Genomic DNA, 19,283 nt, shown 5'->3' with positions numbered 1-19,283 from the left:
ATTCGCTGAATCACAGTTGGTGGCAATGACACACTAAGAAACATAGAAATCTGCCACCAAAAGGCTAAAAAGCAGAAGACTGCTGATTAGCAAATATTTGTGTAAACTATAAAAATAATGTGACTATAAAGTGGCTTATGGAAAAGAAAATGTATTCAAGATATTTGTCAGGCCTTAGGAATTGATCCATTTTGAGCACATATGTAAACATAACTCCAAGAAAACCTCACAGGAAACCCTTTGATTTGGAACAAGTTATGAATAATATTATTTAAAATATTTTAAAAATCTTTATACTGCAGACTAAAGAATTCTTACCTTAATTTACCACACTGTACCAAGACAGAAGCAAGGAAAGGAAACAGCAATATTAATCCAACTGCCTGTCAAAATCCCTCTTGCTGATAAAATGTCTGGCTGACCTTGTTTTCATAAAACAAATTGTACTAATTGTAATACTGCAGATAAATCAATTGATTGCTTTTCACTGAAATGACAGCCCTTTCCTGTTTCAGCAAGTATCCAGGATGGGAAGACTACCTTTAACTGACTTTTCTTTCTTTTAATTAAAAAGCTCATTGAAAGGAGATGAATTGGCTGATAACATCACTACCTTTTCGCTGACCTCAATTTGGCTTCGCTCACCTCTGCAAATGAGTCTGGAGAAGCTGCCTGTGCATGAAAACTCACTTTGTTATAACCCGTCAGATTAATTCATTAAATCTGGCTGAGAGTTTTCTTTCCTTAATGTTCTGGATTGTTCACAGTGCAGCCAGGAGAGCATTGACGGTGGTCAGTATGGACTATTGGACATGGCCCGTGAAAGCTCTAATTAGCATTAGCAGATTACTGCATGGCAAAGGTGGGACAAAATCATTGTTTGCCAAGTCACAAGCTGTGGTGACGAAAGGATAAATATTTCACTCTCTGTAAACATCACACTGTAAAAATACCACATTAAAAGTACAAGTCTCGCAAAGAAAATTTACTGAAGAAATAGTATTTGAGTAGCCATGTTATCATCAAACAATGTATCTAATGTATAACATATACAATGGTTCATATTATATGCTAGGAAAATGCACAAACAACAGTTCGTATGATATCCTACGAACTAGCTACCCACGAATTATGTTTTGTTCATCAAGTTATGTAATTAATGTAAAGTTACAGAGGTTAGGTTCAGGCAAGTAAAGTTACTGTGGTCTGGCTTGGCTATTAAAGGGACAGTTCAGCCCCAAATCAAAAATACATATTTTTCCTCTTACCTGTAATGCTGATTATCAGTCTAAATTGCTTTGGTGTGAGTTGCCGAGTGTTAGATATGTCAGTTATAGAGATGTCTGCCTTCTCTCCAACATAATGGAACTAGATGGCACTCAGCTCTTAGTGCTCAAAGCACCAAAAAACATTTACCAAAAAAATACATTTGAAAAACTCAACAGCAATGTCTCTTTGCCACACATTCTCACTTCCAACTCATCAATTATCAATGCTTGTGTCAGTGGCCCTACATGTCAAATATAATGGCAATTAATGCTTGTTACACACATTGTGTCTATTCAAAACAAACTTCCATTTTTAAAAGAAATGTACAATTTCTGCTTGCTAAATACATACTGTCTCTTTTCAAAAAGACTTACATTGTTGGTATTAAAAAAAAAAAAAAACTTTTAGGTGTACTTCCTTAGATTTAGGAAACAAAAGCATATGGTTAGTTGTAGAAATAAAAGATCAGGGTTTGGCTTAAAATAAATATGGTTGTTACTGGGGTGCCGAGTAGCTGGCGCCCCACATATAAAGGCTACGTCTTTCCGCAGCGGCATCGATATCTGACCTATGGTCCTTTACTGCATGCCATCCCCTCTTTTTTTTCCCCATTTACGCTAACACTGTCCTATCAAATAAAGGCTAAAAAGGCCAAAGATAATCCTTAAATTAAGTTTAACATAATGTAATGTCACATGACATACATCACATATGTCATGGGACATATGTCACTAGCCACACTCACTTACTACTTTGTTATTAAAATAACTCGACTGACCTTTGGTTTCCTGCTCTATGCAGACTTTCCTGCTCTTTGTACTATGGTTGTTACCCAGAGCACCCAACGATGCTGTTGCCGGTGCGTCACATACTGCCACTAAAGGGTACCTCACACGGAGGACCACTGGAGTTTTTAAAACCTAAAAGATTTCATTGAGATCTTTACTTTTTGTTGGCTGAGAAGGTAGACAGGCTACAGTTTTGGGAGAGGGTACATTTTATCATACAGTCTCATAGATAATCCTTGAAACGGAATGAACAGAAGAGGATATAATGTGTCAATTAACAGTGACACTATGTGATCAGCAGTGAACTGCTGTGAAGGCCAACTCTGGGGCAGGGGTGAAAAAAATAAGAGGGGCACCAGCATGCAGAAAGGTTTGTGGCATGCAGGGCAGCCTATATGGCCTTGTATCATGTTTTCTTAATTTTATGGCCACCCTAGATGGAACCTTTTTTAAATTTTCTCTGCTGGAAGGGCTCCTAGAGGGCATGTTATAATGTTTTATCTACCAGTGGAGAATCCCCTCATTTTTTTTTTTTTCAAACATGAAAGTAACAGTGAACTAACAGCTGTAGCTTACTGTCTGACTTCATATGCTACTTGCTGCAAATACTGGTCCTGATTCAGAAATATGAAGTTGATGAGCTCAAAATACTAACATGATGTGAAAGAAAGGTTGAATGCAAGATGCAAACTGAAATAGACTTCAAGTTGGTACATCATTTATCTTGATAAGACTCACCGTTATGTTGGTCTTTTGAACTACAAAAACACACAGTCCACAGAAGTATTATGTGAAGTATGATGTTACACACTGATGCTTCTTTATTCCACCAACTTGCAAAGAGCTGATTCAACAGACAGAAGTTTAATTTTGGCCTTTTGGCAAGTAACTTATAACATCAACATTAATGAGCTCCTGCTGGTATAATTTGCTGCTGGAAAAGTTTATCATTTAAACCAGCAAAACATCTAAAAATAAAAGTCTGCTGTATGTCTTCATGTCCAAATGTGATAATGTGCTAGAGTGCACTATTTGCTTCTACAGTGTGATTGTCTGTATACGTATTTGTAGTCAGGAAAATGAAGAGTTCACTCACCAGAAATTTAAAATGTAATTTTAAATCTTTGGCCTTGGGGAGAGTATCCAAGTCAAAAGTCTTAAAGGAGCTGTATACAACATTCAGAACAATTAATTCATGGATCGCTGTATCACGGCTAACAACGTGAACAGTGCTAACAACAGCAACAGTGCCGACAGAGCTAATGGTGCTAACCTGGGGGGGTTGGCCTTGGGTGAGTGTTACACTTCCATGACGATGCCCTCCCGATGCCAGCACTGAGAGCATTGCAAAGCAGTGGTGATTAGCTAGTCAGTAGGATACACACACAGAGACTCACATGCACTTAAGCCCCTTTCCAGCTGCAGAAACCCACTGACATCCACTAACATCTGCCTTTTGTATTTAATGGGAAAGGTTACAATGGGCATTCACACCCAGGTCAAATGGCTCTGCAGTAGTCTTTGGTATTTATTGATTCCAGTTCTGGTCAGCAGTGATCGAAATACAACACTGTGCTAATTTTAGCCCCCTTACTGAAGTAACCACCTTTTGATTTTCACTGACTGCCATGCTGCTTTCTACTGTTTACTACCTTGCATCTGTGAAGTTGAACATGACACACCAGTTAAAAAAACAAAAAAAAAAAACTGAAAAAAGTGTACACAACTGTAGTGTACTGGCAATGGGAAAGGAGTCTATATCTTACATTTAGCAGGATTTTCCATGTTTAAAAAACCCTGTGCCCACATGATAATTTTGGTGGAAAAGGGTTGTAACATGCATGTGGGTCCGGACTGTTTACCACAACATACAACAGAGTAGCTTGCATTACAACACACAGGGAGCAGGACTTTTTTGTGCTCAGGTGGCCATTACTCCACTATCCCTATCTTAGCAAAAGTTGTTGCTGTTATATTAATGCTCTGAGTGTCATACTCAGAACCTTTAAATTCAAGTGGAGTCCTACATCACTGGTGTTAAAATAAAAATCCAGTCTTTTTTCTTTTTTTCTTTTTTTTGATGATGTTTTCAGGTTGAGTCTAAAGTTATTAGATTCATGACTTGAGTCTGAGTCACAGTTCTTCAGCAGTTTAATTGTAGGCTTGCAGGTCTTAAGATTTACTGAAATTAAAGAACACCCCCCTCATATCAGAAGAGAAATAGGACAGAGAGATGAAGAGTGGAGAAAAAAAACACTTTTCAATGTTGTATTACCGTCATGCACTTCAACTTCTTGCCCTACTTCCCATATGGTCCTCCACACACACACACACACACACACACACTCCACCACAACCACCCACCACTTTAGGAAACAGGCAAGCTGCGCCTGCTCGATAACGCACTCAGAAACATTGAGAGCAAGCAGCACTTCAACCATGCTTGGAGCCTTCAGTGCTAATGTAATGCATTCCTCCTGTATCTCCCGCTTCTGTGGCTCCACTCTGTGTTGAAATGTTTCAGATATACTATATCATACTGGAGAACACCCCTGGGACTTTGCACTTGTTATCTAGACTCAGTAAAAAACAAAACAAAACTTGGATCCCTCCATTACTTTAATATTTATTTTGTTTATTTGCTCTACAACAAAATGTTTTGGATAATTTAAGAGAGTTAGAAACTTGTAGGGCTCACACCTGAAGCTGAAGCTGCAATGCCCAATGTTCTTTTATTAATATACTGCATCATGCACTGCAAATAGTGACCCAGCATAAAAACTTTACTCTGATTTTTGATACACATGCTTAAGATAACAATATAAATACAAGTCTTGTTTAATTTTTCCAATAAACATGACTGCTAATTATTTAATAATATTCAATGCAGCTGCATAAAGGGGCCACTCTAGACTCTAACACTCTAACTCCAGAGTTAGGCTACTACCTCACTCTGAGCAGCCTGTCAAAGGCTGCTGTGGACAGCGCCTGGTGCTGATTTCTAAGAAAACATGGTTGGCTTAACTTACTAAATGACATCTTCCATCAGACACACATACACGGATATTGACTGAGACACTAGAAAAGCTGTCTATCAGTTGCAAATGAAACACCTCCAGAGGGGTGTACCACAAAGCAAGATAAGTGGCTTAGTGAGGTATGTTGAGCCTAAAGCCAAAGTTGTCCGTCCTGAGAGGGTGGCTCTCTTTTAACCTGAGTAGACTGCCATGGTAACAAGCTACAGACCTTACCTGGTTGGGACAAGTTTTTGTTCTGAGTTTCAGCTCAAAATTGGCTAAAAAGCACCTTTCATCGCTCCTTTGAGTTGCGCCTCACTTTAGACAATCTAAGAGTGCTATAAAGTGTCAACTGAGGGAATATGTTATAAATGCACTTTATCCAACTTGTTGAGCCCTAACCGTAAGTCAATAAGTGATAGTCATTCTATTTCTATGGCATCCATTTTATTTTTTATTTTTTGGGGACATTAAAACATGAACAAGTCTAAAACATGAACATGTCCAAATAACGCATGATATCAGTATGTCACTCTCTCTTTCCTCTTCCTACCAAATACTACTGTTCTCTGTCTCAAGCTCTTTTCTTGGCTGTTGTTGTGTCTATTTCTCCAGTGTCCACTGTAAATCCACAAAATATATATAGTCTATAGGTAAGACAAGTGATAGACGCATCAAGAAGTGCAATGTAGCCAACCAGAGGCAGAGCAGGACGGATCTTGCAAAAAAAAAAGCCAGTAGCAAAAGCAGCAAGCAGAATAAACTGAAGGATTGTGATGTCATATGGAAGTCCTTCCTTCATCTACATACCTCGGTGTAACGCTGGCATCAGTCTCATATCTTCAGTTTTATATCCTTACTTTTATCCAGAGCTCTGCAGAAAAACAGTCTGCTGCAGTTCAGAGCTTTACCTGGAAAATACTTTACTCTGTCAGTTAATCAACTGCATTACAGAAAAGCTATTTGACTCAGAAAGTAGTGATGTTACCACCATGCTACTGAGAAATGTAGTTAAGTTAGTAACGTTGCTAGTTGTAGTGCCACCACTGCGCATCACTGGTTTTACACTGCTGGTATATTACAGCTGATAGAACAGATTAGTCTGTTGGTATTTATCACAGATTACAGCCTATTCAATCAGTCAGATTTATTTCACATTGATTTGCCCCAAAACTGAAGTGATTTCCACGTCTCCTTAATTATGGGACAATAAATGCAGTTCTTGAGAATGACGTTTAAATCTTCTCCATCAAGTTTAAATTTGCAGTTTAAAGAGCTGTAGCATGTGCATCTGTCATGTTAGAAACAACAGAGTGATAAAATAAATATATTAATCTATGAGTTTGCATGAGCGGCACGGTGGTGTGGTGGTTAGCACTGTCGCCTCACAGCAAGAGGGTTGCTGGTTCGATCCCGGGCGTGGGAGCCCTTCTGTGCGGAGTTTGCATGTTCTCCCCGTGTCAGCGTGGGTTCTCTCCGGGCACTCCGGCTTCCTCCCACAGTCCAAAGACATGCAGATTGGGGACTAGGTTAATTGATAACTCTAAATTGTCCGTTGAGCGTGAATGGTTGTTTGTCTCTATGTGTCAGCCCTGCGATAGTCTGGCAACCTGTCCAGGGTGTACCCTGCCTCTCGCCCAGTGTCAGCTGGGATAGGCTCCAGCCCCCCCGCGACCCTCAAGAGGATGAAGATGAATGAATGAGTTTGCATGATTAGTAATATCAGTGCAATGTTTCTCTTGCTGTAACTGAAGCAACTGTTGCTTTTTACTGTAATACTTTTCAGTATTTTTCAAAGGCGGAGGTAGGTGGCACGCAATCGATCAATTTTAGGAGTCAAATGATGCACTAAACACGTTTTTCTGACTCATTTTATGTGAGTGCCCACAGAGCGTGAAGCAGAAAGCTTGGGTTAACAGAGCAAGTTCATAAGTTCCATGACCTGGATGACTGAGAATCTTCACCGACACAAACAGGGCAAGTTGATAACCACCTCTGTGGTACCCGTTATCTCTGACTGAGGCTTCGGGGTTTGTCGAGCCACTTCAGTCAAACAAAGCCTGGCTCTGTTGAACTGACTTCATGGTACAGCCCTAACAATATCCAACACTGTTTCCCGTTCTTTGCACTTTAACTTTAGGAAACTTTAAGTGACGAAATGATTCAGGTAAAAATGCAACATAGACCATGAAGTCCTCATGTTTCAGAAGCAGCATGCAACTTGCTCTTGAAGGAAATTTTTTACCTGGTCATACAATTCCAGAGGGACAAAGACTGACTTATTTGCAACAAAATATATAAACAACAATAATAGGACAGAACAGACCATATGACTGACATAACAAAAAAATTAGTTTCAAGTTGGATTTTGTATAGTTGATTTTGACTTAATAGGGCTGTACACTACCTTTCAAAAGTTGGGAAAATCCTGCCACAAAAGCCTGTTTGGGTCCAGTCAGATAACGGTTAGGACAGCTCTTTATGTTTGAATGGTTTTTTATGCGTTTAGGTTGTAGTAAGTCTTATTTGCAGATACATGCTATTAATTTTTTAAAAGTAATTTTGTATAAACGGTTTGTTTTGTACATGGAGAACAAAATGCTGTACAATGATTCATTGAAAGGGCAACAGATGAATTAGAATAGAAGAAGTCACTTGCCACCAAAAAAGAAACTTGAGGATTTTAATCAATGTGTGCAGATTTAAATAGTAAGAGGTTCCTGTTTTAGTGTCAAGTAATATCGAGCACAGTAATAGAGTGCCGAAGTCACGCCCCTTCCGGTGAAGCTCATGGGACCTTAGATCGGAAAAAATATGAATGGCAGTGAATGAGAAGGCGAAATATTATCTTTTGGTCCCGTTTGAGTTGTGACATGAAATCCAAATATGTTGTTAATGAATTTAAAACATACATTTTAAGGTCAAGAAAGTCATACTTTGTGGTAAAACTGTCCTAGTCCTAGTATGTGTATATAACTGTATGAAAGTGCGTTGTATGAGTGTTCCGAGGACAATGTGTGAGTATGTGCAAAGAACACACACACACACAAAAAAGTAAAAAATAATAAACCGAAATTATTTGCTGGATTAATACACATACAATATTCATTAAGGCCAAGGCCAGGAGAATAGCAACCAAGCCAACCCAAACCCAACACACATTCTGTTTTTTATTTCCAAACTTGACCCGAGCCCAACACATTTAATGTAACGCTACCAAAGCACTGAGTTTGCCCCTGACATTATTTTGCTGTTACCGTGGTTAGTGCTTGCCTGAATACTATGACTACACTTTGGCACCTTGTAAATGGTTGTTAAAAGGCAGTGTTTTATAAGCTTATATAGGTAGGTAGTTTTAACACACGTATTTCTCTCTCCCTCGCTCTCTCTCTCTCTCACACACACACACACACACATTATGCACAATACAATTAGAGTCTTACTGTGCAATTGGCACATCAAGTCTTCATCTCCATGAACTCTACTTGAACTTTAACTGCTATTAACTGAACTATTTACATAATAATCCAACCTTCGTGGTTTATTTGGAGTTATCACAGAGGAAGGTGATAGCATGCGCTGTGGATGGCTTCAGCACCGTTGTCCTCTGTTTGATGGTACTTAAGTTCTGTTTGCTAATGCTGCTGCTAGCTAGAAAGGCCATAATGTCCCGAGCAAATACACTGAGCTTTGGAAAACATTAGGTAATGACATTTTTTTTTCTACATCCTCCATTGATAGCCCGCTAACGTTAACTTACATTAATATTTACCACCTAAATTAACCTATGTGTTGTGTTCATGTGTTATCGCATAAATAACAAACTCCAGCACTGAACAAGAAGCAGCACAGACAGTAGTGCCCTTTTTCCATTGTCACTCTTGGTTGTGCCATGCCCCGCTCCAATTTGTGTTTCCATTGTTAGTTTAAACGCGCCATACCACGGCAAGCCGCGCGGGAGATGGACCTTCTCTGGAGTAGGTCCAAAAGTGGGGCTGCTCACCCTCAAGTTGGTAGTGGTGACGTCTCTCCAACCACAGCCAAATGCAAATCCCTGCTGTGCTGGGCTGAGGGCCCAAACCAAGCCAAGCCAAGCCAGTCCATAACTAGCTAAAAGGGGTATAGGTCCCTCATGGGCCAAACCAGACCCGAAACTGAACATCATTTGTAAATATTTATCTGTACCAGGCCACACCCATTGGATCTTGTCAGGCTCAGCTCGGGTAATCCACACTCTGGCGCCTACCCTCCCGAGGCAGCAGGCAGCACATCATACAGTGTGTTTAAATCTGTGCAATTAATACAGCAGCCTCAGATTTTGAACTTTATCTTGGTCCTCTACCTGTATGCATAAGATGACCTCGTTTCTGTCTAAGATGAGTAATGAATCCATTGTTGCTCCATCTGCACCAGACTGCTTTATCTCCCTAGGTTTATTTGCAAAGATTACAACGTTCATAGAAAAACCTTGCAAGCCTTTTTATGCAACCAAAGGACATCTCACACTCACGCTTTCTCTTAATATTCAGTGTCCTGAATAACCGCTGAAGCACAGCATTCTTCCCTGCTTTTATATGACAGAAATGTCAAGTGGTCCCAGCTCCACACTCAAAGCGAGGTGATATATTATCTCTCAAATTCAGCCTTTGGGATATTTATTAGAATATTTCGCTCTGCCAATTCATCATGTAAATGTTGTTCCCTTCTGCCAAAGTGCTCAGTAAAATATTGAATCGAGGCACAGCAAGCACTCTGTTTTTTTAGCTTGTTATTGTCAACAGATGAGCATTCTACAGTTTAATATCCATGAGGCAAACGTCACTCTAAAAAGTGCATTCAAGACCACTTTAGACTACAAATCAAGCTGAGTTCATCTCAGGTCAGATTTTGGCAGGATATACTATATCAAGCTCACTTTATTTATAACATTATTGAATGAGCTGTAAATAGGGGGAAATCATTTTTATTTCATGCACTTCACAGAATGACAAGCTTAAATGATTATGGTATAACACTTGTCAGTGCTCTCTGCATTCACCACTCTACTCACCCCCAAATTCTTCTTCTGGCAATGCAAACAGCTTTGTCAGTGGTGTTAGTAATAGCAGTGGAGTATTTCTGCAACATACCCAGACACATGTAAGAACTCAGAAGTCAAAGGCAATTGCAGTAAGGCCAGCTGTTTTTAGCTCAGTACATCTCCATTCTATATGATGTAGAACTGGATGACGGAGAATACAATATGATTATCTGATGAATTCTCATCTCAACTTGGCAAATACTGCCACTTTGTCAGTGGACCTAAATTTCAAAATATGATAAATGGGCCTGCACTTGTAGCACTTTTCTAGTCTTTTGACTACTCAGAGCACTTTTTACACTACATGTCACATTCACCTACTGGTGGCTGAGGCTACCGTACAAGGTGCAACCTGCTTTTAACACACTCCACCAAACCAAAGGAACAGCCATTGGAAACAGTTTGGGGATAAGTATCTTGCTCAAGGATACTTTGAAATGCAGACTGGAGGAGCTGGGGATCAAGCTGCTGATCTTCCGAGTGGTGGACAACCCACTCAACCTTCTGAGCCACAGTCGCACAGTCTACAGTGTGCTAGGTACCCACCTGTGTCCATTTTTGGCATTCACAAATGGCGTCTCAGTCTACATGTACAAAATACATGTATGTTTCATCAGGAAATGTACAGTTGCATCTTGTTACATGAATACAGTCTTTTTAAAATAAACTTAATATGTAGGTGAAAATGTTTCAAATGGAAAAAGAACAGGAGGCTCCCAGGTGAAAGTCAGGTGTTTCTTAATCCTGTCCATGGACTGTATTGTTCTGTATACTACGGTAGTTGCCAGTTGTCAGAAATGGCCGCCACACAGTGCGTATATCACTGTGAAAAGTGTCTCGGTGTGTTGAAGTCGGATGCTGACATCCACTGACAAAGCAGCAGTATTGGACAAGTTTGGCTGTTGCTGGCAGTGTCAGAAATAGCCACCACCTGGTGCATATCATATTGCCGCAAAGGGTTCCTCTGTGCAGCGGTATCTGGCGCCGAAATCAGTGACAAAGTGGCAGTATTTGATGAGTTGGGAGTGAAAACTGGGTGGATTTTCAAAAACACATTAAGACATATTTCTAAACAATGTGGAATGCTCACACGTGAAAGAGTTGACGGGGGAGCACGAGGCAAAGATAAAAAAAAAAGACAAAATGTACATCAGTGTTCTGAAAACAACAGGAAGTTATTGTAGTGTGGCCCACTGATTTGGCCTGCTTATTAACACAGTCAGCAGCAGCAGTGGCAAAAATGTAAATACAGGCTTAACAAAATGGGATTCTTGCCCACAGTAAACTCTCTGACTCCATGACAATATCATTCTACCTTTACCCCAAAGCCCCTTGATTACAGAAACCGTAGTTCCAAAACTTAGACTATGGTTACGGGAATTGTAGGGATCAGGATTGTCTGAGGGGGTCCCACAATGTCAGAATTTAGAGACCTCTTCAGTGACATGAGACTAAAAAGTGGAAAAATGTCCTCTGGAGAATGGACTTGTTAAAGGTGCTGTATGTAAGAATGTGGCCAAAACGGTTACTGCACTCAAATTCAAAATACTGCCGCGAGTCGTGTCCGCCCCCCCCTCCCCTACAGATCCGAGGTTGCTGGACAGCAGCACGCTGGAGACTGATTTGTTTGCTCATGGGCGGCTGCCGTGGCAGGGCTGCGTCACCGCGTCCTTGATCTTCTCTGCTGCTGACGCTGCTGCCGGGATACAGCTGAGGAGACTGCTAATGCTATGTAATGGGACACTGCTAATGCTGCTTGCCGTGCTGCTGTAGCTCGGTCGTAACTGTAACTGATGCTGAGACTCTACTGACTGTGTGACTGGTAGATGGCGGTGTGTGGCGCAACAGGCCAAAACACAAATTCAAAACATAAACATGATTTGCGGACCGTAAAAAAATTTGTACTATTGTTGTCGGTGAGATCAGTATGTTAACATTATTCCTTAGTCTCTGTGACATATTAGGAGGATTTTATGACTATTTGCTTTAGATTTCTTACATATAGCTCCTTTAACTGAGATAAGCCTTACAGCTCTGGTCAGAGGACTGAACACTGATTGGTTGGCTCAGCCATGCTGTAGGCAATAGTGAAGTATGTAGTGTAGAGCAACTGCATGTTCCATCAGTAGAGACCACCTCAGGCTGACTGACAGACCAAAGTACAACTTATTTTGAAGCTCACAGAAAAGGAGTCATGGGGGATTTACCTCATGTCCTGGGTTTTCTATCAATCTTTCAAGGCACTTTGTAGCTTTGGTGCCTTCATCTGCTTTGATAATGAAAATGAATATTATGAGATTTATAGGTGGAGTTTTTATGTAATGGGGGTATCCCCAACGTGATTTTTGTTAAACCAAACATATGTTTTATAAAGTACAGGCATTTTTTCCTTCTGAATTTGGCATTGTTTGCAGTTGCCTTTGATTGTGATGAAAAGTCTATAATTAGTTGATGATGATGAGAGTTATCCATACATTTATCATTACTATCTATCTTTGTCATCATCTAGATACTGCTGCTTTCATGTGTGGTAATCTTCTGAGAGAGATACTTGCCTGACAGCCTGTTCTCGACCAGGTACCATCCCCTATGAATATAACAGCTAGCAGCCATTTTGTCCTGGAGAACCACTCCACATTAAATCGGATTCTTTTCACCTGCAGTTTGGTTTATAACAATGTCATGGTGCTTAATCTCAAGTTTTCTTCAAAAGGCTGACTCAAATTTGTGCTGTAGAAGATAATCAATGTCATTCATGGTGACGACCATGGCTATCTTCTTTAAAAGAAATAAAATACAGGCAAATGTCAACTACTTGACAAGTTATGTTTCAGTGTTTCTTTCTCCCAGCTGGTTTGGCTACTCTCATGTGTTCCTGTAATCTGTGTTATCCAGAGCATACTCAGTGTGATTTCCTAGCTGGATTGTATTGATCTGCCAACTAATCCAGCGATTAGACGAAGCATTTGACTGTCAGGATATTGTACACAGTGGGGACGAAGGCTTCATTTCAGACAGAGATTATGGTTGAGATTAGCAGTTCTATAACACAGTACACTTTGTAGCCTGTTTTTGTGCAGTTCAATTTCTGCAACTGTGAATCTTCAAAACAACACCTGGCACACTGGTACAGATAGTTGAAGTAAAATCACATTTTGCTGTCACAAAGAGTCCAGTATAGCATGTGCATTTCAGTTTCTTGGAAGTCATACAGGGTATGCTTAGCCCATGTTAGCAGTTGAGCAGGCGTGATACAGTATCACTGTATTCAGTGTTGCTTTGTAGCCAAGAAGCCTTCTAGTAACATAGTGCTGACAAACAATAAGACCTTGACTTGGCATCTTGTGTTTATCAGTGTTTAATTGGAAAACATTGTGTTTAAAAGGAGAAAACTGATTGACACCAGGGGCTAGTAAAAGGTATTCTGGTTTCACATCTCTTAATTTTGACTCACATTTCAAATTTGCAGCGTTGTTGTCAAGACCACCTAAACCAAGACCAAGGGCCTTTTTACACCTGAAAGTCAAAACCAAGGTTAATACTTTATTTACATCATATACATTTGATTTGGTGAATTTGGGGTTCACATTACAAGTATGCAAGCGATCTATACATGACATACTTATTTCCTTCCTTGTCATCACCTACCTGAGCTGTGTCTTCCTATACCTGACACTGACTGGTTTATAGGCGGGCTCTTTCTTGCTCTCGTATCTACTCTTTCTCATCCTCATAGAAAATAATTGAAAAATATCAGTGTATTTGTGAGTATACCAAGTGACTCTTTATAAAGTTGTCTCTTCCTCTCCTTATGTGCTACCCCAGCTCATTTAGTTATTTTATGTTATGGTTGCCAACACCTGTACCTGAGCACAGCCACTGTCACAAGGAGCTACACTACTCTTATCACTTGACCACAGCCTGCCAACACTTCCTGTAAGGGCTCGGTTATACTTAACTTTGTACTGCCCTCATACTTCCAAGCGTCCTTCATGTTGACATAGATACAGCCAAAAGATGGAACTAGAGGACAGAGTCAAAAGTTTCACACAACAACAAACATGGCGATGGTGGAAGAGGTCATGATATTGTACCTTTTAACAGACGCAGCATTGTAGACTAGACTGTAAGGCCATTAAATACATTGCAACATATGGATGGAAAATTCTTTTCTCTATTACTTATTTGTTCTGTTCCTATCTTTTTTAGATGTCTTTGTCGTCTCTTATGGTCTTATCTCATCTGAACTATGCTATACTGCCCCTAAGATCTCCGGTGGTACTGCTCCGTTTCATCCGTATCTTTAAGCTTTCAGAAAGTTGTGCACAAATACGGACGAAATACAGACAGAAGACTCTGTCTGTGTTTGTATACTATCCTAACATTGCACAAAAATAGGCCCTAATTGGTCTTAAGGTCTGCACCATTCAAGAGATGTTTTATACCAGAAACAAACCAAATCATGGTTCAATTTGACCCAGACTGAGACCACCTCTCTGTCACGCCTGTCACGTCTAGACTGTGGTCCGTGGAAAGTTTCATGACTTGTCACAAGAGGTCCCCAAGTCATGACCAAGACCAGAGTGTATCAAGACCAAGACAAGACCAACACTTTAGGGATTTGAACTGCAATTTTATTGCCATATACATATATGTATGTTAAGAAATTAACTTTTAACTAACCATTTTCACCGAACACTACTTTTTTGCACAGGCAATTTAGTAATGTTTTGCAGTTGTGGTCATGGCGTCTTGAAATAAAAAGTCCTCTTTGTCTGAGATCTATTTAAATGAATAACTCTTGACAACATATTTCTTCAAGTGTTGAAGAAATATTCAAAGTTTCTTCATGTCTAATTTTAAAGCTCAACAACATTTACCTGGTGTTACAGTATGTTTCAGCTGTCCATCAAGATATGTTAAAGGGCCACAACCTTGTAATGTGAATGGGTCGAAAGAGCACATAGCAATGAGCTAGAGGAGAATTTAGTAGCAAAGTGACATATATTTAAAAGTTGGTGGAGAGCAAAACAAAGCTCACTATAACAATTTAATTAGACCAATTACACGTCAGTTTTGTTGACAGCTTGCTCCACTGCTCCCAAGAGGTCAACAAAATCAATTAATTCAGTAGTTTTAAAATGCTACAATTGTCTTCGTCTTGACTGACAATAATATAGGTGGGACATTGGAAGTTTGTTCACTACTGACCTGTCATGTATGTAAAAGTTCAAATAAATGAATGTCATGACACAAAACAATGCATCTAGTTTCTATGGCATTTTTGCTTATTGTTTAATGCTTAGTGTCTGTAAGTTCTCTTCAGATAAAATATACTGACTTGGACCAAATTAAACTAAAATGACTTGAAAGAGAATTGTTATGTCTTTGGTTGGAAACTGGATATTTAAATTGGCTACATATTGTAGATTGTATAAATTGAATGGAATTCTTTAGTGGCAATTTAACTGTTTTTAAAAAATGGATACATGGAATAGTTTGAACAGCTCTTTATAGCACATTCTCACAGCAGGGGATGACAAGACTCACTAAATTCCAGCAAATGAAAATGTACACTATCAGACAGGAACATAACAGCCTGTCAGCTCAGTGAATCATCGGAGGTCTATGAAAAATGATCTGATGAAGAAATCACAATGGCAGATAATGTTCCCTGACATGTAATGAGGGTTGCTCTGGCTAATGAGGCTAAACAAAACAGAGAAAACAAAGACAACACCAACAAAATGATATTGAATCTACACTGAGGGAAAAGTCTTCAATGTGGAAAATTACTTTTCTCCTGTGAGCGATCCAGAATTTTAATATGAGAAGCTGCAGGGACGAGGTGTAAGGCTAAAATCTTAGAGGAGAACTATAGAGTTGGAAAGGCTCCAGGATATTTATCTTTGAATCATCCTCCCAATGAAAAGACTTGGAAAGCAAATAGATCCATAAATACACAGACGGGTGTTCAGGAGCTTGGGGCTCTGTAAGCGAGATGGATTTATTTATAACACTGCTCTGTCACTGCAAATGAGATAAGGCTGCATAATTGAAGTCAGGAAGATAAAGAGTGTGAGATACGTCCAAAGGTCTTCAGAGAATTGTTGTGTCCTGTTTACGCTGTGAAGCTTTCATCAGGTTCTGCACAGTAAGAACAGTGATGACTCCACAGGCCTCTGGGTTTGTTCCAAGAAGCTGATTTACTGAATTACATGGAAAACAATGAGTAACAGCAAGAACAAAAGGAGCTTTTTTAGTTTAGTTTTGATGCTCCAGACTTGAGCAGCAGCGGTGTTGTCAGGCCTGGGCATCCAAGGCTTCAGCTCTGAATGTTTTATCAATAGCTCTGCATCTAAATACATAAGCTATGTGTGTGCATATATATATGTATATATACATACATACATATATGTGTGTGTGTGTGTGTGTGTGTGTGTGTGTGAGTGTGTGTGTGTTGTTTTTTTTTAAAATAAGAATAGGCCTGATAATAATGACAGTAATGAGAAAAACCTGAGACTGACTAATTTGTCATTCCACTCATGCATTTAAGCCCTTGGAAATAATAGAAAATACAGACTTATGAGTAATCTGTGTCATTCAAGCAGTGTGATCACATGCAAAAGAGAGTGCACAAGCAACAACTTTAATGTTGTAGCTGGTAAAGGTGGAATTCATTTTAGATCACTTACACACTGCTGGGTAGTTTAATCTGTGAAATAAGTCATCATTTATGAGTTGATTATATTTTGTATCATCAATCTGACTCTTCACGGTAACTAAAGCAGACAAATAAATGTAGTGGAGTATAAAGTACAATATTTCCCTCTGAGATGAAGAGGACTATACATCTGATGCAGCATAAAATGGAAATACTCAAGTACAAGTACCTCAAAATTCTCTGAATTTTAATGATAGCCATTGCAAAGTATTCTTCTTCTACTCAACACTAACAACTATACTAATATTTTACCATCACAGTTTTTGTTTAGCATGCTCCAGGTTTAACTTAAAAATTACCGAGTAATTTATTTATTTATTTTTCTCTGTGAATAACATTTTTGCAAAGAAGAGTAATACACATTTGTTCATGCATGGTCCATTAAACATATTAAAAGGAGATATTTTTCCTTATTTATGCTGTTTGGTGGCATAGTGGTACAGGATTGTTGCCTCACAGCAAGAAGGTTCCAGGTTTGAACTCAGGGTGGGGGTTGCCAAACCTGGGTTGGGGGGTTCAAACCCCAGGGTGGGGGAGTCCTTCTGTGCAAAGTTTGCATGTTTCGTTTTCTCTGGGTACTCCAGCTTCCTCCCACAGTCCAAAGACATGCAGGTTAATTGGTAACACTTAACTGCCCGTACAGTAGGTGTGAATGTGTGTGTGAATGGTGCAGCCCGTTTCCACTGAAGAAGTTCCTGGTACTATTTGGGGGGCAGGAACTACTACAGGAACGTCCTCTCGCTCGGCCCTCTCAACCGCAGTGTCCCCACTGAGAGAGTGGAGTAGGAGGAAGGTTCCTGTAAAGTTACCGGGCTCTGGATGTGATGTAATCATTGCGCGACCATTTTGACCGGGGCGACGTAGTGGCATAGGGACACTGTTAGCCGATAGCGGTGTCTGTAATAACTCACTAAACTCACAAAGTGGCCCGTGAAAAAAATATTTTTTCCAGCGGATGTCTTAGTTACAACATGATTGAGCTAACTGGAGTAGTTTCATGTTGTTTCCGACAACGGGAGGCTTTTAACAGATGACGTCCTGATGTTAGCTTTGCTGCTGCTGCTGTTAGCTGTCCCTGTTAGCTGATGCTTTCTAGACATTGTGATTTCCCAAAACTGAATAAATACCACACATAGCAACACAAAACTGCTTTGCTAGCTCAATCATGTTGTAACTAAGATATCCGCCGGAAAAAATATGTTTTTCACAGACCGTTTATTGAGTTTGTTTACATGGCAGTGGAAGCTATGAACGAGCTAACCCTCGTCTGCTGAGTTTTAAAAATGCCGGCTATTTTGTTGCTCTTTCTGTTGACGTCACATTCCACCTTGAGTATATCCAATCAGCACCAAGTAACCCCCAAGCCCCAGCCAGGAGGTTTCTGGGGCCGTTCTGAGTACCTACTCCATTACAGGGACTTGTTTAGCCCCTGTAAAAGTTCCGGAACTCTGTCCTTCAGGGGTGGTTCCTGCGGTGGAGACACGCACCAATGGCCCCGGCCCCGTAAAATTACCCCGAAGTTCCTGCGGTGGAAATGGGCCTGTTGTCTGTCTCTATGTGTCAGCCCTGTGATAGTCTGGTGACCTGTCCAGGGTGTACCTTGCCTCTTGCCCAGTGTCTGCTGGGATAGGCTCCAGCCCCCCAGCGACCCCCAAGCACATGGGAAACTGTACATGTGCTTGTATGTACTTTTATAGAAACTGGGAATACCTCTTGGGCTTAATTAAGTGCAATGTAATGGAACAATCTGAATGAAAAAAAGTCAATTTTGCAATAATTGTTATTATATATACATACACCATAGGGGGCTGTGGGATCTTAATAAGGAGGAAGTAATGCCAGTGTTAACAAAACACAACTGTCAGCATGCATCATCAGGGGCTTTAATTTTGATTTAATTTGTATTTTATATACTTTCTTAACCCTCATCCCACCAACTGGGGTCCCCACAGACCCCAGAGGTATACTTTTTGTCATATCTTAAAGGTGCTTTGTTCTATCATTCCAATTTTTTATGACTTTGTCAGTCATTTTGTTCCTAATGACTTCATATTGTTTTGTGTTTCTGTTGTAATTTGCACTTTTTAAAAACACAAATATATACAAAAATAAAATGCATAAATTCATAATAAAGTGTTTCATGACTATCAAATTAATTATTTATGTTTTATTATTCAAGTATGAGGTAAATGCTGAAAATCACCTGTATTCAATTTTCTATCCTAGAGTGGACTTTATAGGGGAGACCAAAAAGCAGTAAATGTATGTACTGGCTCCTCTCTTTGTAGTTGCTGATATATGACAATGAACTTAACAACAAAGTCCACAGGGTGTTGAACAGAATAGAGACCCTCTGTGTCCATCATGTTCAATAATATCACACTGACTGGTTTGAAAGTAAAAGA

At 39.8% G+C, this 19,283-nt stretch overlaps 1 protein-coding gene across 1 annotated transcript in view; it reads left to right on the top strand.

The window, feature by feature from the left end:
• LOC125899754 (inactive dipeptidyl peptidase 10-like) overlaps positions 1-19,283 on the top strand; it is a 221,979-nt gene that overhangs the window by 110,376 nt on the left and 92,320 nt on the right. The gene's annotated exons all lie outside the window — the stretch shown is intronic.

The sequence above is a fragment of the Epinephelus fuscoguttatus genome, linkage group LG13, assembly GCF_011397635.1.
Source record: "Epinephelus fuscoguttatus linkage group LG13, E.fuscoguttatus.final_Chr_v1".
NCBI lineage: Eukaryota > Metazoa > Chordata > Actinopteri > Perciformes > Serranidae > Epinephelus > Epinephelus fuscoguttatus.
This window is presented reverse-complemented; position numbering and strand designations above follow the sequence as displayed.